Below are 27,160 nucleotides of genomic sequence, written 5' to 3' on the forward strand. Positions count from 1 at the left end.
CCTATAACAGAATTCACAGAAGTAGCCTCAACAACACATTACGAGAGTTTAGTGCACCCAGAAAAATTATTCGGATGATACAACTGTGCATGGACGGCTCCCAGGCAGCAGTGAAGTTTAGAGGATCCAGATCTCCCATCTTTCCAATTAAAACAGGCTCACGACAAGGAGACGCTCTTTTACGTGTCCTCTTCAACCTTGCATTACAGAAAGTGGTAAGGGAGAGTAATTTACATCCATACAATGGCCTGCTGGCTTATGCAGATGATGTAGTGAAAGTTAAGAAGAATCGGAAGACATGTACAGATCTCTGAGGCACAGTGCCAGCAAAATGGGGCTTTTAATAAACCTAGAGAAAACATTATACATGGAAATATGTCAAGTTATAAACCCAAGTCCTTTCTTTCAAATTGACCAACATTCTAAATTCAGAAAAGCTCTTTACTTTAAATAAATTGGATCATGTTTCAACAGTAAAAATATCATAGCAATGGGTATAAACGAAAGAATAGCTTCAGGGTCACGTTTTCTGTACTCACTCAACCCACTCAAAAGTAAAGCTTTGTCAATCACCACAAAGATGAAGATATACAACACTATTACCTGCCCCATGGTACTGTACGGTTCAGAAAGCTGCACGCTTACAAAGAACGAAAGAGAAAAACCGAAGGTTTTCGAAAGCAAAGTAATGAGAAAAATCTGGTGACCTGTGCAGGACAATGGCGTATGGAGAATTCGAAAGAACAATGAAATTAATCAGTTAATGAAGCAACCCTCTATTATCCAGAAATTAAAAAGTAGGAGACTGCAATGGGCTGGACATATGGCTAGAATGGAAAACAACAAAGTCACCAATAAAGTATTTGATGGGACTCTCCAGGCAACAAAACCATTGGGTCGACCTCGAACAAGGTGGAAAGATGACATACAGACAGACATCGCATAATTAGGAATTTCCGCTGCGTGGAGAGCGAGAACGTGGGAAACATATTTCTGTAATTTGTTTAGATTGTTATAGGTTGCATAAATAGTTTGCATTGGTAGACTTACGTAATCAAGTTGCCTCTCTGAGTGAGATAGACACCAGAAAGAGCTGTACAGCACGCTCTTGTGGATGTTATTTGGACCTGATTAACTGGGCTCTTGTAGCGTAGTGGAAAGGCTCTGCTCGTTGACTGCGAATGGGTGTCAAACAGTTCAACCCATTTAATTACCAAGGTGTGTGCTACATGGATCTAATACTGCCAGTGCGCGGCGTCACGTAATCTCCAAAAGTATAAAACCTAACCTGACATGCCCTAAAAGTGTTTCAAACCTAATCAGAGCGATCATAAGACATATATGGAGTTTAGTTGAAATTCAAATAAAGGTTGGTTTTCCGTGGGATATTCTTAAAATTTGTGCTTATTGATCGTTATGTATGCAGTACTATTATCTGATATATCTGATATCCGAAAGAGTAATTGTACATTTATTTTAACTGACGTCATCAGCGTAAGACAGACAATTACTTTTCGAGTATCTATTTTGGGACAATCTAGCACACCTAGTCATATTTATGTATTTAATTCTTAACTTAATTAATCAACTAGCTATTAAGGGCGCAGTTATACAGCGCGAATCGTAACTCCACCGACTAATTTTCAGAGACTGTTCAGGAATATTTAATGAGTATTTTGGTGTAAGGTACCCACGGTCTAAGGCTGCATGTTTGAAAGTAATGCTAGATGTTCCAAGGACGCTGATGACCACGCCGTTGAGCGCCCTGAAGCTTCAAACACACACACACACACACACACACACATACACATACACACACTAGATGTTTCAAAGTGAGTTTCGCAAATTTGATCTCATACATTTTCAAAATCTGGAATGGGTGGACAGGTAATGTTTGCGCCATAATGTTCCTAACGTGTCTGGAATAGCATGTCCTAATTAATGTAAGCAACTGTTGCTCTGTTGCGAGCACGCAGTTCCTCCACTGAGAAGGTCGTGAAACATTCAGCTTTTTATTTATCTGCAACAATATACATATATGGAAGGTCACTCACGTCTACAATGGTACACTAGAAATGAGAGAGCTGTAATGAAAAAATGGTTCAAATGGTTCTGAGCACTATGCGACTTAACTTCTGAGGTCATCAGTCGCCTACAACTTAGAACTAGTTAAACCTAACTAACCTAAGGACATACACACATCCATGCCCGAGGCAGGATTCGAACCTGCGACCGTAGCGGTCGTTCGGTTCCAGACTGTAGCGCCTAGAACCGCACGGTCACTTCGGCCGGCAGCTGTAATGACACTATTCATTGCGCTCACGACTGTACTAAACAGTACCTTACATATAAATCGCTGAGTTGTTGAGTACCATATCTACCGCTGCAACCAATGAGTCTTCTCAGTGTCAAATCTCACTACTTTCTCATACCTAGTGATGTACTATAAAATATTCTAGATAACATGACTGAAAAATATAATCCTCTAAGGAAGAAATATGAATCAGTGTCTGGATCCTCGATTTGCATACCATTCAGACTATAACTTTACCTCAACCATGACTTTACCCTTGCCTTTTTCACTTTTTGCTTTATATTTTACACTCACGATATAGCTACACTATGTTTTGTGTAATAATTCCTATAATTAGTCATAACTGTGAAAATGAGCTTTATAAATGGACAATTGATCTCACATAGTAGTGCCTATAAGCACTACACTTGTCAACAAGTTCTTAAACACTTATTAATGTTTTTTGTATAACTTTTTATAGTATAACTCAGGTTGTTTTAATTCCCTTGTACCCTGTAAAGAGTGAATTGCACAAACTATTGTGTTTTTGTTAGATATTAGGCTACATTTTAAAGTTTCATAGTGCGTAAGAGCATATCTGATTATTTGTACAATCATGATTCCTAACCACAGATGTTCGATGGTTATAGAAAATGCTTAACTATGATATTTTTATGCTATTCAAAGAGCCGATACTCACAAAGATTTGTGTTCATTTATTAAATATCTCTTTTATGCTAAATTTCCCAACTTTTATCAGCCTATACTTCCGTAATGTTAAGAATTTGTTGTGTTATTATCGTCGACTGCCGTAACAACCGTGCCAAATTCTGCACAAGGTGGCATCAGGGATATGAAAGGTATATACACTGGGTAAATTAACTCAAGTTCTGTAAGAACGCATTATATTGAACTAGAGATGGTGAAATGTAGAATCGATAGTGTAGTAGCACTGCTGTTCAACAGCGACCGCTGATGAAAGATGTTTTTGGTAACATGTTAGAATTAGAGATGTATGGCAGATTCTGTAGTGTAAAGACGTGTTGTATCCTTTGTGTGCTGGATATGTACTTACACGCTATGGGCAGTGTTTGCTAACTGTAAAAGGAATCTCAACAGAAGTTATGAATAATTAGGTTAAATAAAGTTGTTTTGCTGGTAATGAATTGCCCGCATTCATGAGTGATGAGTGAGACAATCTATAGCACTCACATACAATGATTTTGTAAAGCTAATTGTTATTGTATAATTAGTTTATTGATGTCTTAGTTGTGAGCAAAGAGTCAAAATACTAGTTTTAAGGTTTGTACCATATTGTTACATACCCCAAGTAAATAACAGTACCCAGATACATGTAATTTTTGATTAAATATTTGTTCTCAAGAAGTTATTGTTTTACTCAATTTCGATTTAATTAAAATGTATGCTAAGTGACAGCTTTGTACAATATCTGTTTCGTAACTATGCTATTTAAACAACTAACTGACAGCATGAATAGCATTCATTAAGCAGACGGGCCATTATTTTCAAATTGATCAAGTTTTGTTTTATTGCCATGGCTAGCTTCATATCACCAGTGTTGCATTACATTCAGTTTTTGTGTTACGTAAATTCATGCAGTTTGGTTTGGTTTAACGTTATTGAAGGTTTACATTCTCGCAGCTGAATTAAAAATAATATTCTCGCAGTCAGAAAAGATCAGTGTAAGGCAAAGCTCATAAGAGACGAGATAGAATGTATGTTCACATGCCATACCCATTTTAACAGTTCTGTTCCAGATTACAGTCAGTCACGTAATTTCAATCATATTTCAAATGTACATGTTTCACTCGCAAGCCCAGAACACGCCCTCTTCACATCACTTTCAGATTCCTTGAACATTGTGTACCACTTTATAATGGCCGGACGTCATTGTGGTATACTTCTGTAATGTATCTGGAATGTCCGTTGGAACTGGGTGTCTAATTTGATCTCAGTCAACCAATCCACACACTGGACCAACTGTTGTGCGTGACCATTTTCGTCAATAACTATCGTGCGGAAACAAACACAAAACAAAAATGCTTTGCCTGTGTGCGAAAATTGTGCTGTAAACAATACTCTATTATCTGCTCTCACTCCTGATATCATGATAAATTTTTTAAACATTTTTTCGGACACCTTGAATTACTCTGTAACGACCTGCGGGAAACCATGGGTACCTGAGGCCAAAATACTCAGTAGTATCCGTGAACAACCTCTCAATGATTGTCGTTTATGGTCCGATTCACTCTGTATACCTACATATATTGAGTAACTATAGCACCATAGTGGTTTAACTTAACATAACAAAAGAAATGAAATCGAGTTAATCTTGCCCTGATTCCAAATAATGTTTCTCTTTACAACATCATCAGATCTAAGGCACAGAAAATGGAACATAAGAGCAGATGGAAACAATTTCCTACATAATGACGCAATATGAAAAATGTAACGTAAGATTATGTGTAATTTTTTAGTATTGTGTTATATTTTGTATACCGCGTTATTCTATAAGAAACTGTTTCCATCTATCCTGTTGTTAAATTTTTGAGCCAAGTATCTGATGACATTGTAAAGCGAAGTTCATCATTGGGAGTCGAAAATAAAGAAATATTGCTGACCACGACAAGAATAAATTTGATTTTATGCGGACAACGTTAGTACATATGTTCACTCGGGCTTGTCGGTGACACACCTATAGCTCACCGACTCATGTGAAACGTTGGTCGCATTGAGTTCAAGAATTGGGCTCACAATGTCACCTGACAAATCTGTAGTGATATTCGCGAGGAAACGGTGTAATAACTTTTTATCCGACCTTCATCTTGGCCTGTACACATTTCCTCTTCGGGCGCATGTTGCATACCTCATCGAAAAGTTGGATAACATAGTGATTATTTTGAATACGCTGGGATCGAAACTGGTTATGCTCTTGACTCTGCTTACGGTTATGATCCGTTATGCCTTAGATAATGTTAGCATTCTCTACGGCACTACAATGCAATCAACTTGGCTCAGTGTCATCCATTACAGACTGATTCTTCTTCTATTCCGAGGTGTGAAATCGACGTACACCAACGCCCTGCTAGTGGGAGCGTCAGTAATGTCGTTGTCTATAAGGAGGCAGATGTTGTCTGATATTTTTCCGCTCAGGCGATCTTCGTTAAATGACTGTGCCTCTCTTAAGGCGGTGGTTCGATTCTGGAGACTCACTCAGGCATCTCATGGACGATGAGTGGCCAGAACTCCTTTGCAAGTTGGAGCTACAAGAAATTGCGCCAACTTTTTCCAACCTTTCTACAGGACACAAAACTACCCTGCTTTAATTTTTCGTATAGTATATTTTTCTCTACAGCCAGAACAACCCACAAGCCGTCCGATTTTCGAAACATCATTCGCGAGCTGGAGCATTTTCTCAACATACAATGGCCGCAGTAGCTCACATGCGTAAGAAGGTTCTAAATCTGAGGTGAGTGTGGGAAACGCCATCTTTTGCCCTTCTAGTGGCGCCTACCAAATATTTGCGCTTCCCGTGAATCATCTACACAATGTGTTTCAAATGTATCCGGACACCCACAAAAACATACGTTTTTCATATTAGGTGCGCTGTGCTGCCACCCACTGCCAGGTACTCCATATCAGCGACATCAGTAGTCGTTAGACATCGTGAGAGAGCAGAATGGGGCGCTCGGTGGCACTCACGGACTTCGAACGTGGTCAGCTGATTCGGTGTCACTTGTGTCATACGTCTGTACGCGAGATTTCCGCACTCCTAAACATCCATAGGTCCGCTGTTTGCCGTGTTATAGTGAAGTGAAAATGTGAAGGGACACGTACAGCACAAAAGCGTACAGACCGAACTCATCTGTTGAGTGACAGAGGCCGCCGACAGTTGAAGAGGGTCGTAATGTGTGATAGGCAGGTATCTATCCAGACCATCACACAGGAACTGCAAAATGAATCAGGATCCACTGCAAGTACTATGACAGTTAGGCGGGAGAGCGGCTGACCGTAAACAACACATCACGCCGGTAAATGCCAAACGATGCCTCGCTTGGTGTAAGGAGCTTAAACATTGGACGACTGAACAGTGGAAAAACGTTGTGTGACTAATCACGGTACACAATGTGACGATCCGATGGTAGGGTGCAGGTATGGCGATGACCGGTGAACGTCATCTGCCAGAATGTGTAGTACCAACAGTGAAGTTCGTAGGCGTTGGTGTTACGGTGTGGTCGTGTTTTTCATGGAGGGGGCTTGCACCCTTTGTTGTTTTGTGTGACAGTTTCACAGCACAAGCCTACACTCATGTTTTAAGTACCTTCTTGCTTCCCACTGCTGACGAGCAATTCGGGGATGGCGATTGCATCTTCATAATTCACGGCCTGTGGCCGAGTGGTTAAACGACAATAACATCCCTGTAATGGACTGGCCTGCAAAGAATCCTGACCTGAATCCTATAGAACACCTTTGGGATGTTTTGGAATGCCGACTTCGTGCCAGGCCTCACCAACTGACATCGATATCTCTCCTCTGTGAACACTACGTGAAGAATGGGCTGCTGCTCCCCAAGAAACCTTCCAGCACATGATTGAGATTGAAAGCTATAATGAAAACTAAGGATGGGCCAACACCATATTGAATTCCAGCATTACCGATGGAGGGCGCCACGAACTTGTACCTCATTTTCAGCAAGGTGTCCCGATACTTTTGATCACAGAGTGTATATACAGGGCTCCCCATCTGGGGAGGTTCCCATTACAGTGCCCGAACATTTAAGTTTGTCCTGATCCTTACGGACTCTCAAAGTGTGTTACATAAACTGCAACATCCCGCGTTTGATTAATAGAGGGACAGGTGTATTATGGATGCCTTGGCGGCCACAAGAGACGCGCAGACTTTGAGCATTGCCATTCAAATACTCTGGATTAAGTGACATCAGGGCATTCCTCGTAATGAAACTGCTAACCACCATACAAAGAGAAGTATTACAAAGGTTAGTTACGCCCAACGCTGACCCCTTATACGGATCTAACATCGACGATACGGCAGGCCGCTTATCACGCTTGGAACTGTGAACGGCGTGTCTCTCAGTACACTTACGGGAAGCCATCTGGCGGCCATACAACCGAACATGTCTTCTCCGCCATGGTTCGCCTTGCTGCAGCTTCGTAGACGTCATGTGACTTATATAATTCACATGAGACTGGGACACGGGTGTTACGCCGTGCAATTGTATCGTTTAAAGATTATGACTTTGGACACTGTGATAAGGACAAAGCGGCACTAGCCAATCGTAACCACACCATATTGGTCTGTCCTAAGTACAATACTGCACAGTCAGACTTGTATAATACACTCCTGGAAATGGAAAAAAGAACACATTGACACCGGTGTGTCAGACCCACCATACTTGCTCCGGACACTGCGAGAGGGCTGTACAAGCAATGATCACACGCACGGCACAGCGGACACACCAGGAACCGCGGTGTTGGCCGTCGAATGGCGCTAGCTGCGCAGCATTTGTGCACCACCGCCGTCAGTGTCAGCCAGCTTGCCGTGGCATACGGAGCTCCATCGCAGTCTTTAACACTGGTAGCATGCCGCGACAGCGTGGACGTGAACCGTATGTGCAGTTGACGGACTTTGAGCGAGGGCGTATAGTGGGCATGCGGGAGGCCTGGTGGACGTACCGCCGAATTGCTCAACACGTGAGGCGTGAGGTCTCCACAGTACATCGATGTTGTCGCCAGTGGTCGGCGGAAGGTGCACGTGACCGTCGACCTGGGACCGGACCGCAGCGACGCACGGATGCACGCCAAGACCGTAGGATTCTACGCAGTGCCGTAGGGGACCCCACCGCCACTTCCCAGCAAATTAGGGACACTGTTGCTCCTGGGGTATCGGCGAGGACCATTCGCAACCGTCTCCATGAAGTTGGGCTACGGTCCCGCACACCGTTAGGCCGTCTTCCGCTCACGCCCCAACATCGTGCAGCCCGCCTCCAGTGGTGTCGCGACAGGCGTGAATGGAGGGACGAATGGAGACGTGTCGTCTTCAGCGATGATAGTCGCTTCTGCCTTGGTGCCAATGATGGTCGTATGCGTGTTTGGCGCCGTGCAGGTGAGCGCCACAATCAGGACTGCATATGACCGAAGCACACAGGGCCAACACCCGGCATCATGGTGTGGGGAGCGATCTCCTACACTGGCCGTACACCACTGGTGATCGTCGAGGGGACACTGAATAGTGCATGGTACATCCAAACCGTCATCGAACCCATCGTTCCACCATTCCTAGACCGGCAAGGGAACTTGTTGTTCCAACAGTACAATGCACGTCCGCATGTATACCGTGCCACCCAACGTGCTCTAGATGGTGTAAATCAACTACCCTGGCCAGCAAGATCTCCGGATCTGTCCCCCATTGAGCATGTTTGGGACTGGATGAAGCGTCGTCTCACGCGGTCTGCACGTCCAGCACGAACGCTGGTCCAACTGAGGCGCCAGGTGGAAATGGCATGGCAAGCCGTTCCACAGGACTACATCCAGCATCTCTACGATCGTCTCCATGGGAGAATAGCAGCCTGCATTGCTGCGAAAGGTGGATATACACTGTACTAGTGCCGACATTGTGCATGCTCTGTTGCGTGTGTCTATGTGCCTGTGGTTCTGTCAGTGTGATCATGTGATGTATCTGACCCCAGGAATGTGTCAATAAAGTTTCCCCTTCCTGGGACAATGAATTCACGGTGTTCTTATTTCAATTTCCAGGAGTTTATACTTCTTGCTAGAGGCGCGCTGTGTTCCTGTTTTACTACACCGTTCTGATAAATATTAATAAGTAACTCACAGACTATTTTAAAGACAACGGCATCCAAATTTAATTTACGAGTTGCCGAGGTCTTTATTTACACATGGCATCAGCCCGGTTCGTATTCGAGTGCTAAATTTTGTGTTTTAATTTGCGTACAGACCTCTATTTGTACATTACATTTTCATTACCGCTCTCTGGTGCATTTTATATGTTCTAGTGGCACTTCTGAACGTACCGTTGGTTTTATTGTGTTTATCAATTGGGTTTCTTCTTTTGCGCTGCAGTCATGGACTGTGCTTTTGGTCCCGGCGGAGTTTCGAGTCCTCCCTTGGGCACGGGTGTGTGTGTTCGTCCTTAGGAAAATTTAGGTTAAGTAGTGTGTAAGCTTAGGGACTGATGACCTTAGCAGTTAAGTTCCATAGGATTTCACACACATTTTTAAATTTTTCTTCTTTTCTTTTAACTAATGTGTGTGTACGCTCCTCTCCCACTTCTTCACAAAAGAAGACGAAGTAAACATTCCAGAATTCGAGTAGAGAACAGATGCCAACATGAGTAACGTAGAAGTAAATATCCTCGGAGTAGTGAAGTAACTTATATCACTTAATAAATGCAGGTCTTCTGGTGCAGACTGTACACCAATTAGGCTCCTTTCGGAGAATACTGATGCCTTAGCTCCATACTCAACAATCACATACAACCGTTCGCTCGACAAACAAATCGTACCGAAAGACAGGAAAGTTGCACAGGGCCCACCAATATCCAAGAAAGGGAGCAGGAGTAATCCACTAAATTACAGGTCCATATCGTTAACGTCTTTATGCAGCAGGATTCTGGAACATATATTGTGTTCGAAAATTGTGAATTACCTCGAAGAAAACTGTCTATTGACACACAGTAAACATGGGTTTAGACAACATCGTTCTTGTGAAAAGCAACTAGCGCTCTATTCGCATGAAGTGCTGAGTGCTATTGACAAGGGATTTCAGATCGATTCCGTATTTCTGGATTTCCGGAAGGCTTTTCTTACTGTACCACAGAAGCGGCTTGAAGTGAAATTACGTGCTTATGGAATATCGTCTCAGTTATGTGACTGGATTTGTGATTTCCTCTCAGAGAGGTCACAGTTCGTAGTAGTTTACGGAAAGTCATCGAGTAAAACAGAAGTGATATCTGCAGTTCCCAAAGGTAGTCTTACAGGCCCATTGCTGTTCCTTCTCTACATGAACGATTTGGGATACAATCTGAGCAGGCGTCTTAGGTTGTTTGCAGATGACGCTGTTGTTTATCGACTAACAAAGTCATCAGAAGATCAAAATAAACTGCAAAACGATTTAGAAGAAATATCGGAATGGTACGTAAAGTGGCAGTTGACCTTAAATAACGAAACGTGTGAAGTCATCCACATGAGTCTAAAAGGAACGCGTTTAACTTCGGTTACACGATAAATCAGTCTAATCTAAAAGCCGTAAATTCCACTACATACCTAGGTATTACAATTACGAACAACTTAAATTGGAAGGAACACGTAGAAAATGTTGTGGGGAAGGCTAATCGAAGAGTGCGTGTTATTGGGAGGACACTTAGAAAATGTAACAAACCTACTAAGGAGACTGCGTACGCTACGCTTATCCGTCCTCTTACAGATAAGACTGTCGGAGTACATCGAAAAGTTCAAAGAAGGGCAACACGTTTTGTATGATCGCGAAATACGGGAGAGAGTGTCACTGAAATGATACAGAATTTGGGCTGGACATCATTAAAGGAAAGGCGTTTTTTGTTGCGACGGAATCTTCTCACGAAATTCCAATCACAAACTTTCTCCTCCGAATTCGAAATTATTTTGTTGGCACCGGCCTACATAGGGAGAAACAATCACCACGATAACATAAGGGAAATCAGAACTTGTACGGAAAGATATATGTGTTCGTTCTTTCCGCGCGCTATTTGAGATTGGAATAATAGAGAATTGTGAAGGTGGTTGGATGAACCCTCTGCCAGGCACGTAAAAGTGATTTGCAGAGTATCCACGTAGATGTAGATGTAGATGTGATCTGCAATTCTGTTCTGTTGCTATTGTTGTATTTATTGTATGATCTGCGATGTTTGCTGTATAATGTTTAGTCTCGTACTGTGGGAGCATATGTATGTTTGTCATAAAGCTGCTGTATAGTGCTGTTTGTAACTCTGCTCAAATGTCATTGTCATCACTGTCGCCAGCTGTCTGGTGTTTGTCTAACTGCGCTTTTATTTTACTTTCAGAGTGTATTTATATGCTAATTTCTGAATTTTGTGCTAGTCTGCTTTTTTGTGATTACGTTTCTTTGGCGCTTTCTAATCGTTGTTGGCTGTTTCGTCCTTGTAACCCAAAGAAGAAATAAAAAAAAAATATTGTAGGCAAATATGGTAGTAGATCCTTTGAAGGCTATTTGGTCCTTGTAAAACAAAGCCAAAATAAAGAAATAAAAAAAAATATTGTAGCCAAATATGGTAGTAGACCTCTTGAAGCACTCACTTTAAAATAACACAGTGAAAGCGGTCAATAATATCTACTGAATGCTACTTTCGGTTGTCCTGAAAGAGTTATTTTCAAGAGTTGCTGTTTTCCCTGCTGGCAATGTCTACTCTCACTGACCTGTTTAATTGAAAGTAGTTCTACAATTTCCGAGAAAGTTACTAAAGGTTCTAAGAACGTCGTCAATAGTTCACGAAGATTAGTGAGGTGTGTAACTGGTATAAGAGATGTAAGAGATGCGATGATACTGTTGCAAAATTTTGACGGGCTGTCAGCCAGCCATAAAGTCGAGAAAGGCAGTGGCGGTACGGCAGCAAACGCAGACCGCTAGCCTGCCAGTGCGCTATCTGCGGTCCGAATGTCAACACGGGCTGCGCTGGCCCGGCGCCCCACAGTGTCGCTGGCGGCAGGTAAACAGTGGGGCGGTTCTCCAATCACCGCAGGGACACACCTGTCGCTGTACATATCAGCGCCTCAAGTGCGGCCAGCGAGAAGCCGTTTCCAACTCGTCTAGTATGGTCACTGTCAGAGTTTGCATTCATCCAGCGGTTTGCATATAGACAGCGTTACCTCCAACTTTCTTCATCTTCTACACTTGACGTATGAAAGGGATCTGAAAATGTAGCACCTCTTTTTGGCAAACTTAGCGTATATTTTTGGAGAAATTAGTATTTATTTCTGGCGAAATTAATATTTATTTTACAAATATTAACATTAGAATACTATACCAGTTTGGAAACCTTCCACACATATACCCTAGTCGATTCGACTGGCACGTATTAGTCTGCCCAGGAAAATGATTAAAAGTGACGCATCAAAATCTGGTAAAATTACCACGTTCTAAAAATAAAATACATGAGCAGTAGCAGAGTTCATATTCGAACGTACAGCAATACAAATAACTGAAATGATAACACCAAGTCCCAGTGTCTTATTTCGAGTACACCAAATTTTATAACAATGGAAAGCAATGAATATAACTCCAATTGAGCGAACAATGTTAGTAGTTTAAAAGACACATTGTTGACAATAAATAATCACAAAAAGATCTTTGCCACATATGTCAAATATTACTAAATTGTCGATAAAGTAAATACCTGTAATAACGAATAGTGTGCCTTAGTATTCAATAATCAATTAATGGTAGGATTTATTGCTTTTAATTTCCTGTAAGCATACATTTGTTATAAAAAGTATCAACAAATGACGTAAAACAGTAACAGTTGCAAATTAATAATTTATTGTGTATTTATAAATAAATATGAGCTCTGTCCTAGGACACTGGTACTTAATGGGTTAACTGCAGGAACCTTAAATAAAAATGCATTTCAAGGTTTACACAGTTTTCCATTGCAATAAATCACAAAATTTCACACCGCATAGGTTCACAAACGAAAGTGCGTTTATACATATTTATTAACCACAGGAAATACTATGGAATAAATGCCCCAAAGGAAACCGCATCAGCTCTTACACGATAATTTGAGTGATCACGTGCCAGAAGTATTGAATATGAACAATAGTTACGCAAACAATAGAAGAAGAATGTCAGCTGGGAAAAATAGCTCTAAATATTTTAGAATTCAAAATGCATATCCAGTGGAAGCAGTCGTCCCAGTTCTAGACACTGGCTCGTGTTAATATAGCAACGAAATGTTCTGGAAGTGGTCTCCAGAGGATGACGTTGTTGCTGACAACTGTGAAGCCGCTGAGGAACTTTTCTTCCATGAACCATTCTCACTACTCGTGTGCCGCACATTTCTCAGGCCAGCATTTTTGGGGCGAATATTTGCCTTCTTCTTCATTTTCTCAACAGACGCTTCTTCCACAATTTAGGCCACCGCTGCATTCAGCGTTTCTTCATCCCATTCTCATGCAGAGCAGTGTCATCGGAAACGATGTCTTTTTCTTCGACGTTGTGTTCTTCACCAGAGTGATCAAATAATGATATTTCAAGATCTGATTCCACTGGATCAATAACTCTCCGTTTTGGGTAATTTAAAATGAAAATTGTGGTACAGGTACCACAGCCCACTTAAAGCCAAGACATTCTTTTCAAAAAACTTCCAGTCCGATACCTGTAGCAAACTCGTCTCTCATAACTAAATATCCGTCGAATCGACGAATCCATTTTGTTCGTGAATACTACACGTTAGTCGTTTCAACGAATCAACATTTACCTACATACCATTACGTATGTCGATCCGACAATAACTTCTGGACGAAATATGGTTACTTGATCGAAGAGCTGTGTACGTCACTTCAGCAGGCGGAATCTCAGAGCCAACTATACCCGCCACGCAGTGATGCGAGGACGGCACGTCCCTACCGTCCGCAACAAGAGAGGGGAAGAGGTTATTGAAGGCGAATGTGTTCATCGTATCGACTACCAGTAGTATTCTAGGGCGAAGAATCTACTTTTGCCAAAACAAATATGATTTTCTGCTAGTTTTTAGACTCATAAATATAAACGTTTTCCATGCTACGTGTCTCGAGACTATCTTGACTGCAAAAGAAAAATATAAATTAAAGTAAGGAGATATTCGAGTTAAAATAATTGTTCAACAACACAAAACTGCAATCGCCTGGTACAACTGTGGGTTCTTTGCGTGCCCTGGGAGAGCCTTCGGTTTTAACTACAACGGATGAAAGATTAGTTCACTGTATCAAATGAATGAATAAATCGATTTACTTAATTTGAGAGAGTTTTCTACCGTAGAAGAGCGCAAAATATTTACGAATGTCACTGACTATGAAAACATTACTTGATGGACGGATTAATAACCTGTTAACTTGAGGTAAAATGTCTGACGTTTACAACAGTACAAGTTCATCTGAAACTTTAACAGCTCGTTGACCTTACACTATAATGTTGACTGCCTTAGATGTCTAGAACTGATGCTGATTTCTTGTATTCTCGACAGTATGCTGATCTCTGCGCGGGGGCGCAGCTATGTTGAGGGGCAGGCGTGGTCTTCTGGAGTGCCTCGCACTGGTCGTTGATGACTGAACCGGGCCCTCGCTAACGTCCTAAACCTAAAATGTTCCTCAAGTTTCGAGGTGACACTCTGCCTGTAACGATTGCGCGTATATTAGCTTCTGTCATCTACGTATTCGACATAGCCAGTGGCCAATCCTACGATCTTCTTGTGGTGTAATCCTTCTGGAAAATGCATGTGCCTAGCTGTCACGCGGTTGTTCTGAGTCACTCAGAAGCTTCTGAGTAACCGTTCTGTTACTCCTGTTGGTATAGTGCGATTATGTCTCTCATGTCAATGATTCAGCCAGTCTCAAAGTTCGAAAGATGGCGATGAACTGCACGTGGAAGTTCTCGTTGTGATCTCCACCTGAAAATGTCGGTTACATTGGCCTGATACACACAGTCTACAGATGTCATTCTACTTCTACAAGAATGTCAATTTTCTATAGTAGAAGTATCGAAAGTTTAAATCAAAATATCCTACTGGCATGGAGGTACTGGGGTATCTATTTGGTGGCGTCCCATGATGGTGTTGTTCACGTAACATTTTCCAGAACCATCTGTGACAACTGTATTTTGTTTGACTTACGTAGTACGGATTCCTTCCGTTTCTCATAGGGTGTCCTCCAGTGGTGATACTGATGGTGAGACAACTCGTGGTAGTGTATCTGACGGTGGCGAATGTCACATCTTTCTTTGCACTCACATTCACGAGTAGTAATGAAAAGTAAACACTGAAATACATTATGAAACATAATACTGCTTAGTCCAGTCACATATAAGTGGCCACCAGCTATTTTCAGCGTCAAAACACAGTAACGACTCACAGCAGGCTGCAGCACCAGCATCGCCGTTCTCAGTGGCTTTCGGGCCGTGGTTCATGCACTCTTGCTGACTGCTGTCCAGCAGCGACGAAGGCTATATCTGTCACAGAAAATAGTAACTCTAATCTTCTACACACATGCTGGTGGTGTGCCTGTGTACAGCTGTCTCACTGTGTCTTCTGTGTGCTTAAACGTTTTTTGTTTTTTAGGCAGTGTATTTGAATTTCTTTACCTGCACTGTTAGTCCAAGACTATTTCCTAAAATTTTAGGAAAATTTTGTATTTTTGTAAATTTTTGTCCAACACAAAGGATTTTACCACGGTTTATTTTGTTCCCACATAAATGCATTAAATTTTCGTAATAGGTGTAACTATGTTTTTTATTCCACCCAGTTCCTCGTTTCATTGTTTATTTCTTGTCTCTCCTAGTAATTTACTACATGCGTCTCTCCTTTTTCCTGTGAGCAGTTCTTCAATAATTCCCGCGTTGAAAGTTCACAGATCTCCAGTGTACTTTCAAGTAGGTTATATGCGCTGATGGACTGTAGTCCTTCCACTTAGTTTTGAGGATATATTTAGTTTATCAAAAGAATTCTAGCTCCCATTTAGCGTACCTCATCCTTTAATGTCCATCCAGTCTGAGTTCTGAAGAGACGCATAAAAAGGAAGACTTTTGAACTATTTCCTGATGTCATTATTAACATCCACAGACTCAGAAAACAGATTTTAGATTACCTCACTGACCTCACTGACACAATGAAAATTAATTTTACACTGAAAACCCAAAAGAGTTCGTTACTGAAATGTGTCACATGAAACATTTGAATCTGCATATCTTTTTGGACATTCTAGACAAAAAAGCACAAGCGACTCTCAGGACGGGCATGGACACTGGCTGAGATAGTCTAGGGGAAAAATTAAATCTTCAGATTTATGTTGGGAAGTTGGTGACGAAAAGTACAGAATTGGTGGGATATCTTTCTTTACTTTATTCTGAATTTAACGCGTAATCGACAACAATGTGATGAGAAACAGCTCAATTACAGTACAACAATATAAATAGTCGAAGTGAAGGTCTATAGCTCCACACGGTAGCATTCCTTCTATTCGTTTAAAAATTTGATGCCAATCAGCCTGTTGGCTCGCGTTAACATACGGCGTTTGTAGATTCGTATTTTTAACATTCTACATCGCTACGGCAATAAATTCGACTTCCAACGACTAACACATTAAATTTAAAAGTATTAAGCGCAGAAGCGTGACTCATTAAGTCTCTGATATTTTCCTCTCACTGGTGGAAATATTAGCTATCGTGGCAATAGCGATGTGTGACTGAACGTCATATTAGAGCAATTTAACAGTATTGCAATGATTTTCTATGGGCATGGGCTGTAAGAAGTACTGATGTTCAGACTCTCGGTGGCGATAGCCGAATACGCTTCCTGTTGCCATATAATATGAGCTCAGTTCATTTCCGTATCTCTGACGTGTTTGTGAAGAAAAGTAGATAAGGTAGATAGATAGAAAACACATTTATAGTTTTTCAGTGTTGCGCCTGAAAAATAATTTATTTCACATGTTTTAGTTTTGGTCATAAGATTCTCGAATTGAGAAGAGTTTCGGAAAGCAAGTCTGAAAGCTAATCTGTTTGTTTAAAAGTTAATGTCATGCTTTGTTTCTTTTTTTGGTTCAATACATATACGACTCCCTCATTTCCGCCCACTACACCATTTTCAAGTAAGACAGTGATACAAAATGGGTAAGAACACTTGGAAACTATCTGTTAGGCCTGAAATTGACCATAGTAAACAAATGAAGAAAAACTTTTAACTTAAAATAATAAACAACGAAGGTGGGAACTATTTTAAACTTTATTCAAGTCACAGCTGTGGTGTCGTTGTTTTACAGCTCTCGATGCTGCTCTAACCTGTGCCAGTCTGTTCATATCCGAGTAACTACTGCAACCTACATCCTTATGAATCCGCTTACTATATTCATCTCTTGGCCTCGCTCTACGATTTTTACCCTCACACTTCTCTCCAACAATAAACTGGTGATCCCTAAATGTTTCAGAATGTGTCGTACTAACTGATCCCTTCTTCTAGGCGGGTGGTGCCACAAATTTCTATTCTCCCCAATTCTCTTCATTACCTCCTCATTAGTTACGTGATTTACCCATCTAATCTTCAGCATTCTTCAAAGCAACACATTTCAAAAGCTTTTGTTCTCTTCTTGTCAAAATTGTTGAGCCTCCATGTTTCACTTTCACACTTTATACAAATACTTCCACAAAAACTTCGTGACATTTAAGTTTATACTAGATGTTAACAAATTTCTCTTCATCAGAAATGCTTTTCTTGTCATTGACAGTCTACATTTCTTATTCTCTCTACTTCAACCATCATCAGATATTTTGCTGCCCAAATAGCAAAACTCATCTACTACTTTAAGTGTCTATTTACATAATGTATTTCCCTCAGCATTACCGGACTTAAGTCGAATACACTCCATTATCCTCGTATCGTTTTTGTTGATGTTCATCTAATATCCTCCTTTCGAGAGACTGTCCATTCCATTCAACTGCTTCAACTGCTCTTCCAAATACTTTACTGTCTCTGACAGAACTAGAATGTCATCTGCAAACCTCGAGTCCGCAGGTCGTGGTCGTGCGGTAGCATTCTCGCTTCCCAGGCCCGGGTTCCCGGGTTCGATTCCCGGCGGGATCAGGGATTTTCTCTGCCTCGTGATGACTGGGTGTTGTGTGATGTCTTTAGGCTGGTTGGGTTTAAGTAGTTCTAAGTTCTAGGGGATTGATGACCATAGATGTTAAGTCCCATAGTGCTCAGAGCCACTCTTTTTTTTTTTTTTTTTTTTTTTTTGCAAACCTGGAAGTTTTTATTTCTTAGCCCTCAGCTTCAATTCAGACTCCTAATTTTTATTTTGTTTTCTTTACTGCCTGCTCATCATATAGACTGAATAACGTTGGGCATGGGCTACAACCTTGTCTCACTCCCTTATCAACCATTGCTGCCTTTTGAAATTCTAAAGAGTCTTTAGCTTGCTTTATTTTACACGTGCCACCTTCAGAACTTGAAAAATAGTATTCCCATGAACATTGTCCAGAGCTTTCTCTAACTCTACAAATGGTATGAACGTAGGTTTGCCTCTCCTTAACGTATTTTCTACGAGAATTCGTATGGTCAGTACTGCCTCTCGTGTTCCTACATTTCTCCGGAATTCAATCTGATCTTCGGCGTGATCGGCTTCTACCAGTTTTTTCATTCTCCAGTAATGAAATCGTGTTAGTATTTTATAGCACTGACTTATTAAACTGATATTTCGGTCATTTTCGCACCTGTCAGCACCTGCTTTCGTCTCCTACCTTCCAAACTTTACAGAAGCTCGCAGGAGAGCTTCTGTAAAGTTTTGGAAGGTAGGAGACGAGGTACTGGCAGAATTAAAGCTGTGAGGACGGGGCGTGAGTCGTGCTTGGGTAGCTGAGTTGGCATCCGGCGCGGTAGCTCAGCGTGTCCGGTCAGAGGATTAGCTACCCTCTGTAATAAGAAAACCGAGTTAATGAATCAACGACGAACTGAAAGGGGTGTCTTGCGACGTCCGCCCCGAGCAGATACAACGAACGAAAACGAATAAGATGAGATTTAAAAAAAAATGTTGGTAGAGCACCTGCCCGCGAAAGGCAAAGGACCCGAGTTCGAGTCTCGGTCCGGCACACAGTTTTAATCTGCCAGGAAGTTTCATATCAGCGTACACTCCGCTGCAGAGTGAAAACCTCATTCCAGGTTATAATCTTCTTCGTTCCTAAATGTGCAATCGAGGAATGGTGTAAAGTTATCTAAAATGCGCAACGCCGTTTCCTAATAGGAATTCCCATCGTGTAACCTTTAGAAATTCTGTTACGCTCTCAGGATGACTACATAATTCCATGAGGAAGCACGAAGCTTTTCTCCGAATCTTTTCTCCCTGTTCTTTTACTTTAACCTCTCGAGGGTCTTAGATCGCTCAACAACACTAAAAATTTAGTATGAGGATATCGTATCTAATGCATGGTGTTTCAACCTAACGGTTTCTCATACATGCACGAGGTATAAAAGGGCAGTGCATTGGCATAGCTGTCATTTGTACTCATGTGATTCATGCGAAAATATTACCGATGCGACTATGGCCGCACGACGGGAAGCAACTGACTCAGAACGCGGAATTTTAGTTGGAAAAATGTGACTGAAATCTTATGGGACTTAACTGTTAAGGTCATCAGTTCATACGCTTACACACTACTTAACCTAAATTATCCTAAGGATAAACACACACCCATACCCGAGGGAGGACTCGAACCTCCGCCAGGACCATGGTAGTGGGAGTTAGACACATGGGATGTATTGGGGAATTCAATATTTCGAGATGCACAAAATCAAGAGTGCGCCGACGGTACCAAATTTCACGCATTTCCTCTCACCAAGGGCAACGCAGTGGCCAAAGGTCTCCAAAGTCCCCACTTAATGATCGAGAACAGCGGTGTTTGCGTAGAGTTGTTAATGCTAACAGACAAACAACACTACGAGAAATAACCCCAGAAATCAATGTTGGACGAACGATGAACGTATGCATAGGACTGTGCGGCGAAATATGGTGTTAGTGGGTCATGACAGCAGATGACCGACGCTAGTGTCTTTCCTAAACGAAATGACGGGAAACTAATATGAAGCCTCTGCTGGGCTCATGACCATATCGGTTTGACCCTACACGTCGGTGAAACTATGACCTGGTCAGATAAACCTCTATTTCAATGGCGAAAGCTGATGACAGGATTCGAGTGTGTCGCAGATGCCACGAAGTCATGGACCCAAGTTGTCAACAATGCACTGTGGAAGCTGGTGTACATAATGGTGTAGACTGTGTTTACATTGTACGGACTGGTTCCTCTAATTCATCTGAATCGATCGTTTACTGGAAATTGTTATGTTTGGTTACTTGGAAACGATTTGCAGCCACTTGTGGACTTCGTATTCCCAAACATATAGCCTGGCCCCAGTTGTTTGCGATTGGTTTGGAGAACATTCTTAACAAATCGAGTGAAAAATTTGGCCATCCATATTGCCCGACATGAATCCCATCGAACATTTATGGGAGATAATCGAGAGGTCAGATCGTGTTCAAAATCCTGGAGCGGCAAAACTTTCGCATTTGTGGACGGCTATAGTGGCAGCAAGCCCGATATTTCTGGAGGGGACTCGCAACGACTTGTTGACACCATGCCACGTCGAGATGCTGCACAACGTTGTTGAGAAAGGTCCGACACGATGTTAGAAAGTATCCCATGACTTCGTCGCTTCAGTGTACTTCTGATCATCGCCACTTCCTGGAACTTGCCGACGTGTAATTCAAGCGTGAGCAATGTATTTTTCCAGGAAAGTGAATCATGACGTCGTATAAGAGCGTCCAGATATCACAGGCATTAATCAAAGCATTCGCTAGACACATAAGCGAGGCCCACGAGAAAGACAGTCCACGGCACGAACGTAACGGAGGTACTCCTGAACTAACTTGCTCGCTTAGCTCAGCAGACAAAATGCGTTTCTAAGCATGTTAACTCGCAGTTGGGCGTGTATGTACTAACGAGAGTTGCATGTTCCACTGGAATCTGCTATTATGAAGTCTTACTGATTAACAGTACTACAATAAAATATAATTCACGATCAATATTCGATATGAATGGAATAACAGCTTGTTTATAGCATTTAGTCTCTACTCCTTAACAGTACTCATTACATGCTGGAAGTGGTGCCTTAGGCAACTGATAATCATTCTAGCATGATTTTATTTTATTGTACGCCAGTACAACTGTAACAAATTTTAGGTAGTCCCGTGGACTTCCCATCACTGTTGTACTAATAAGAGTAAGATTCCATAATAGCGGATTCCAGTAGAAGATTCAGTTTTCGATTGTACGGACACGCCTAGTTACGAGTTAACAGGTACAGAAACGTAGTTTGTCTGCTGATTTAAGCGAGCGAGCAAGCGCAGGACTATTTTCGTGATGTACGCGTCGCGCCCTGTCTTTCTCGTAGGCCTCGGACATAAGACAGTGACGTCACAGCAGATACTGCTGGCAGAGATTTTGTCTTACGTTAATCTCTGGGAAAAGAGTGGGAACCATCGCAATGAAATACCAGAGATAGTGACTGATATGAGCAAGGGCCGGCCGGAGGTCCGGGCGGTTCCAGGCGCTACAGTGTGAAACCACGCGACCGCTAGTCGCTGGTTCGAATCCTGCCTGGGGCATGGATGTGTGTGATGTACTTAGGTTAGTTAGGTTTAAATAGTTCTAAGTTCTAGGGGACTTAGAAGTTAAATCACATAGTGCTCAGAGCCATTTGAACCATTTTATGAGCAAGGTCAGGTCAGCTCAAAAACGAGTGTCGATTCGTAGAAAACTGTTTTTAGTATGTAGGTCAACGGAGTGCGGCATTTAAGCAAACGTTTCAATATTTGTTTCCGCATGATATTCAGTAGTTGTCATAGAATGCATACACCCAGTGTTCACACCAGATTAGGCATCACTGAGAGAGCAAGTTTTTCTTCCCTCAAATTCTTTTTAATCTTTGTTAAGGTAGTGACTATATACTCTATTTTGTCGGCCGCCAGGCGGTTGGAGACCGTGTGTGACCTGTGAGCAAGGGTCGTTCTAGCGAGTAGCGCGGTCCCTAAACATGGCGCCAGCTGTGCCCAGACGCCAGCTCCGCACCTGGACAGGACACGGTGTTTAATTAACCAGGTCCTTGTACACAGGAAACAAGCGAGGTGCGCCACCAGGGCACTGTGCGATCGCGGGCCGAGGGTGCACCCTGAGAGATCTGCCGCTCCCTCTCCACTCCTCCCTCTCATCACCCCCCCCCCCCAATCTCTCTCTCTCTCCCTCCCCCTCTCCTGTTCCTTCTCCACTTCTCCCTCTCATCACCCCAACCCCCAACACCCCCCCCCCGCCCCCCGCCAATCTCTCTCCCCCATTCTCTCCGTGTGAAGGCAGACCCTTGGGACAGAGCTTGCTTGCTCAAACCCTGCCTGCCATCTGGAGCTGTTTGATGTGGCTCCACATAGGTTACGTAGGTCTTGTGTCACCGAACGAAACATTTAGTACTTCAAGCCAAGCTCCATCCATCTGTTGCCAGGAGTATATACGCATTGATCGTGTTTATACACCATCACAAATGATGTCTCTGCTCCATTTGCAGTTAACTAGAGTACAGTTCTGGAGTTTGTGTTTTTAGATATACGACAAGCTCCGATAGAAGTAGAAGAGGAGAGTGATATAGCCATGTTTAGACCTTCTACAACGCAGTACATAAGTAATTAACTTCAACATGTGCTCCATAAAAACATCACTTATAAAAACATTAGGACGCAGTTACAGCAGAAATTCATGCTTCTTCCGTGATGTAAAAGTCCTACTATTGTTGAAGGAGAAGATGCTTCTTTTTCTCACCAGCACGTCTCATTTTGTTGAAATAAAACATAATCAGTGATACATAATGAGAAATAGTAACCAACTGGCTTGCGTTTTCGTTCGGAACACACATCGCTGTAAAATATGTTTATTTACTTACAGTATTTAATGCTTGATTTTTCTCCACGTCAGGAAACGCCGTCTGCTTCGAAGTTTTTGAGTTCCCCTCTTTTGTCACTGTTAAGGCTGACGAAGTCCCTTATTGTTTTGCAGAATTACGCATTTCTTTTTATCAAATAGTCCACAGTGTAACACCATTACCGTATGTTTCTGTCTGCTTTATATACCTATTGTGTTTTTTGTACTGTCACCAAATTTACCGTGCTACTTTCTTTTATATAAAAATATTCTCACTCTCTCTCTCTCTCTCTCTCCCTCTCTCTGACATTCATCATATGTTTGTTATGTCGTTTAGTCATGTTATTATGTACTTATTAACGTTTAAGAGAAAAGAATGTGTTGTGTTCTGCAGGCGAAGGGAATTTCATTCTTTTTCGAATATCATTTCAATCTTAACGTGAATTTAGTGTTGTAAGCAACTGCGCGCCATTTTCTTGTGAATGTGCTGCCTGTACCAGTGTGTGTTGGTCTGATTTGGTTTGCTGATTTCATCATACGTTTGTTTATTATTCTGTTAAGGGGAGTTGGAACGCCCTATATTAAATTTAGTGATTGGCTTCCCTGCATTTCAGGAACCACTGTAACCATCGACAAGAAACTTCCGCAGGACATTAAACTGTATGTTCTGAGTCTACGGAACTACAATAAAGGCATGTCAGCCACTGCTTTCGAAAATAGAAGGTTTTTAATTACGTGGTTAAATTTTTATATACTTTTTTGTACGTTATCCTAAATAATTTTAATTATACATAACATTAAGTTCATCGTTTAGTTTAGTAGAGTCAGGAAATGTGTGTTATTACTCCCTGAAAATTTGGATACTCTACTCGAAGTGGTGTCTGAGATTTAGGGAAAAATGCAACAGAAAATATAAATTTTCAGGAATGACTTCTAAAGTTTCAAAAGACTGTAACTCAATATATGCTTAATTTCTTATTTTTAGTCACTCGGTAGCACCCTGCACCATACTGTACACCATCCTCATGATCGGTTTTCAAGGTTTTTCTTCTTTTCTTCTTTCTGGACTCCTTAGCGGCCAACTATGCTGCAAACTCTGCTTTATCATTGTGAATCTTGACCATTCGTTCATGTTCTCTGATGCAGTTTGCTGCAGGATTAATTCTCATATGCTGCAGCAATTTCACCCTGCCAATGTTGCCATCATTAAAAGCAATAACAGCTTCACTGACGCCCCCCACTTTAGCGTCTTCGTTTCAACAAAAATATTTTTTGGTAAGGGAGTCCATATAAGATTATTGAACGACTCATTGGGATTCTGAGTTTGGCCATGCAGACACTTGCTCAGTATTCCTGGATTTGCCAGGTCTCTGTAAATAGGTTTTGGGACATCCATGATTGCTGCTGGAATAGAATATTTATAGCTGCATGAACTGTTTGAGTACTAGGCATTGCGGTAACTGCACCATGAATCAGGTAGAGGAGGGCAAAGGTGGTGTACTGATTTTTCATCAGTTGACAGCCTGTGGAAGGAGGTGGCCCATACTGCCTGCTTCATTTTTAACAAATCCTCAGTATTATTTCTAATGGCTATGTCGTAATACTGCTGTATTTGATCAATAATTTTCTCTGTCAGCCTGCCTCTTATGGTTTTACAATCAGAAAGTTTCTTGCCTCTCAAACTTTGTTTCAACTTCCTCAACCTGGTGCCCATCCTCTTCTGGACATGACTAGCACAGCAATCCACAGCATTCAATATAAAAAATTGCCGATTTTATAAGATCTTGAAGAAATGCACGAAAAAGTTTTAACATTTACAACCGGTGTAAATTATATTTAAAAAAATGAAATAAAGTACTTTCCATATGAGTTTATAAGTGATATATATACCATTTTTTTCAGAAAACTGCACATTTTATCATGAGATAAAAATCCTAAAATGTTAAAAAAAATTTTCTTTGCATTCTAACTCCCCTTAAGTTTATGTGCCAGTATTTCTTTGTATCCATTTTTAAAAATATCTGTTTTAATGGCTAGTTGTATCTGGTAACTGGAAGTGCTTAGGGGTATCTTACTTAGTATCTTTAACCATTATCAGACTGATGGCTGATTTAATGCTGTATTTATCTTTGTATCTGTTGTTGCGGGTTTTCTGTACATGTCAGAGCTATGGTTGTGATTGTCTTTTCATTTGATTATATCTAGAAAGTAGAGTGTGTTTCATCATTCTTCTTCTGTTGTAAACTTTAAGTTCCTGTTAATAGAAGTTATATGTTTGTGTAATCATTGTAGTTTATTCTGAGTTTCATCTACCATGAATACTAAGTCATCTATGTACATGTACCTACAGATTACGTTGCAGTGTTTCTTTGTCATTAGATATTCAACAATTAATTTTTCTACACGATTCCTGAAACTGTAGGTCTGTGTTACTAAAGTAGATGAAACCATGCGTAAACCTTGTCTTGTATGTAGCATACCGGATTGATTTCAAACTACTTTTGTGTGTGGCAGTAACTGTAATGACTTTATTATTTCATCTCCAAGTTCATGGGTAGCCCGTTACGTGTTTTTAGGTTTCCTTCAGTTAATTTAATGGATGCCTTAACCAGGGTGCAATTGTTCATACTTTCTACACCAGGGGAGAGTAGTGTCACGTGTATGTGATTTTTATATGTTTTATGTGTTCCGTTCCCTTATTGGTATTTTTTAACGTCTTTTCATTATCGAGTTTATAGTATTGGCTGAGCTGTGATCGCATTTGTTTTGCTAATATGTACGTTTGAACTGCTCTGAAATTTCTTATCAGGCAGACAGAAATATTGCGCTGGCGTCTCATGTAAGGTGCCTAAAGATATTGTTACAAAAGTCTATGTTTCTCTTTGAGTGTAAGAGCTCGTTTTTGAGTGTGTTTGAAAGCTGTAATCACACTACTGTCGTCATTTCTGTTTCTGTGGTTAGAATATATTCAAGTTCTATAACGAGATCTTCTACTTGTTCATTTACTGGTGACACTACATTGCGTTTCGAACCTTTTTCTACGAGATGCTGTTTGCGGCTCCTTTTCGTTGTCGTAAGTACTGCGTGCAAAAAAATTACTCAATACAGGGGCGCTTCACTAAACTAAAACCAAAACCAGACAGATACCAATACTCTGGTACCTTGCAGCTCAGTTGCATGGAAGCAAAGAAATAACGTTTGGATGACTGCCAAGACCTTTGACACAAGATATAAAAAGCACATCAGATCATGGAAGTACGTTACTAATCATTATATATTTGTAAATCACTCTGAATAAGAATACCATGCGCCAAAGCTATGAACATCTCAAAAATTTCTAAAGACTTACAGTACTCACTTGTCAAGAAATATTTAATACACACAAAATATTGGCACAGAATTAAAAGCAACTGACTGAGAGTATCCGTTTTCCTCCAACAAACTCTTCATTCCACTGCATTGCTTTCACTTTTCAGTCCTTCCCCAAGCCTTCCTGCCATCTACCCACCATTGAAACTTCCAAGCCATCACCACACCTCAACTTCTCCAACATATTAAATAAATATATAATAACATAACTAAACGACGTAACACTCATACGACAAATAAAACAGAAAGAGAAAATTTTTTTACCAAAGAAAAAAATGGCGATGATGTTCGTAACACTACTCAAAACACACAAGGCGCAGGTAACTAGAGATGCAGCCATACAGTAGTGATGCATTGCTGTGTGTCACATAAAAAAATGCGTAATTCTGCTAATCAGTATGGGGTTAGGCCAAAATCAACTACGACAAAATGAGGAATAATACAAAAACGTGCAAGCAGACGGTATTTCCTGATTGATTAAAATCCACGCTTGAAATACCAAAAGTAAAAACAGTATCGTTTCTAACAAATCTCTTTGACTCTAGAAAGAACTATTCATTGTATTACACTTACTGCGTTTTATTTCTATGAAACGAAGAGCGACTGATGGACAACACTCGTATTTCCTTGTAGTTCAAAGGCAGAACTAAAATACCTTCAACAATTACAAAGCAACTATGGATACAGAGGCCACATATGTGGAGAATTTATAAGCTCTGCTACCGGCATCTTAATTAATTGT

The sequence above is a fragment of the Schistocerca piceifrons genome, chromosome 6 (genome assembly GCF_021461385.2).
Source record: "Schistocerca piceifrons isolate TAMUIC-IGC-003096 chromosome 6, iqSchPice1.1, whole genome shotgun sequence".
Taxonomy (NCBI): domain Eukaryota; kingdom Metazoa; phylum Arthropoda; class Insecta; order Orthoptera; family Acrididae; genus Schistocerca; species Schistocerca piceifrons.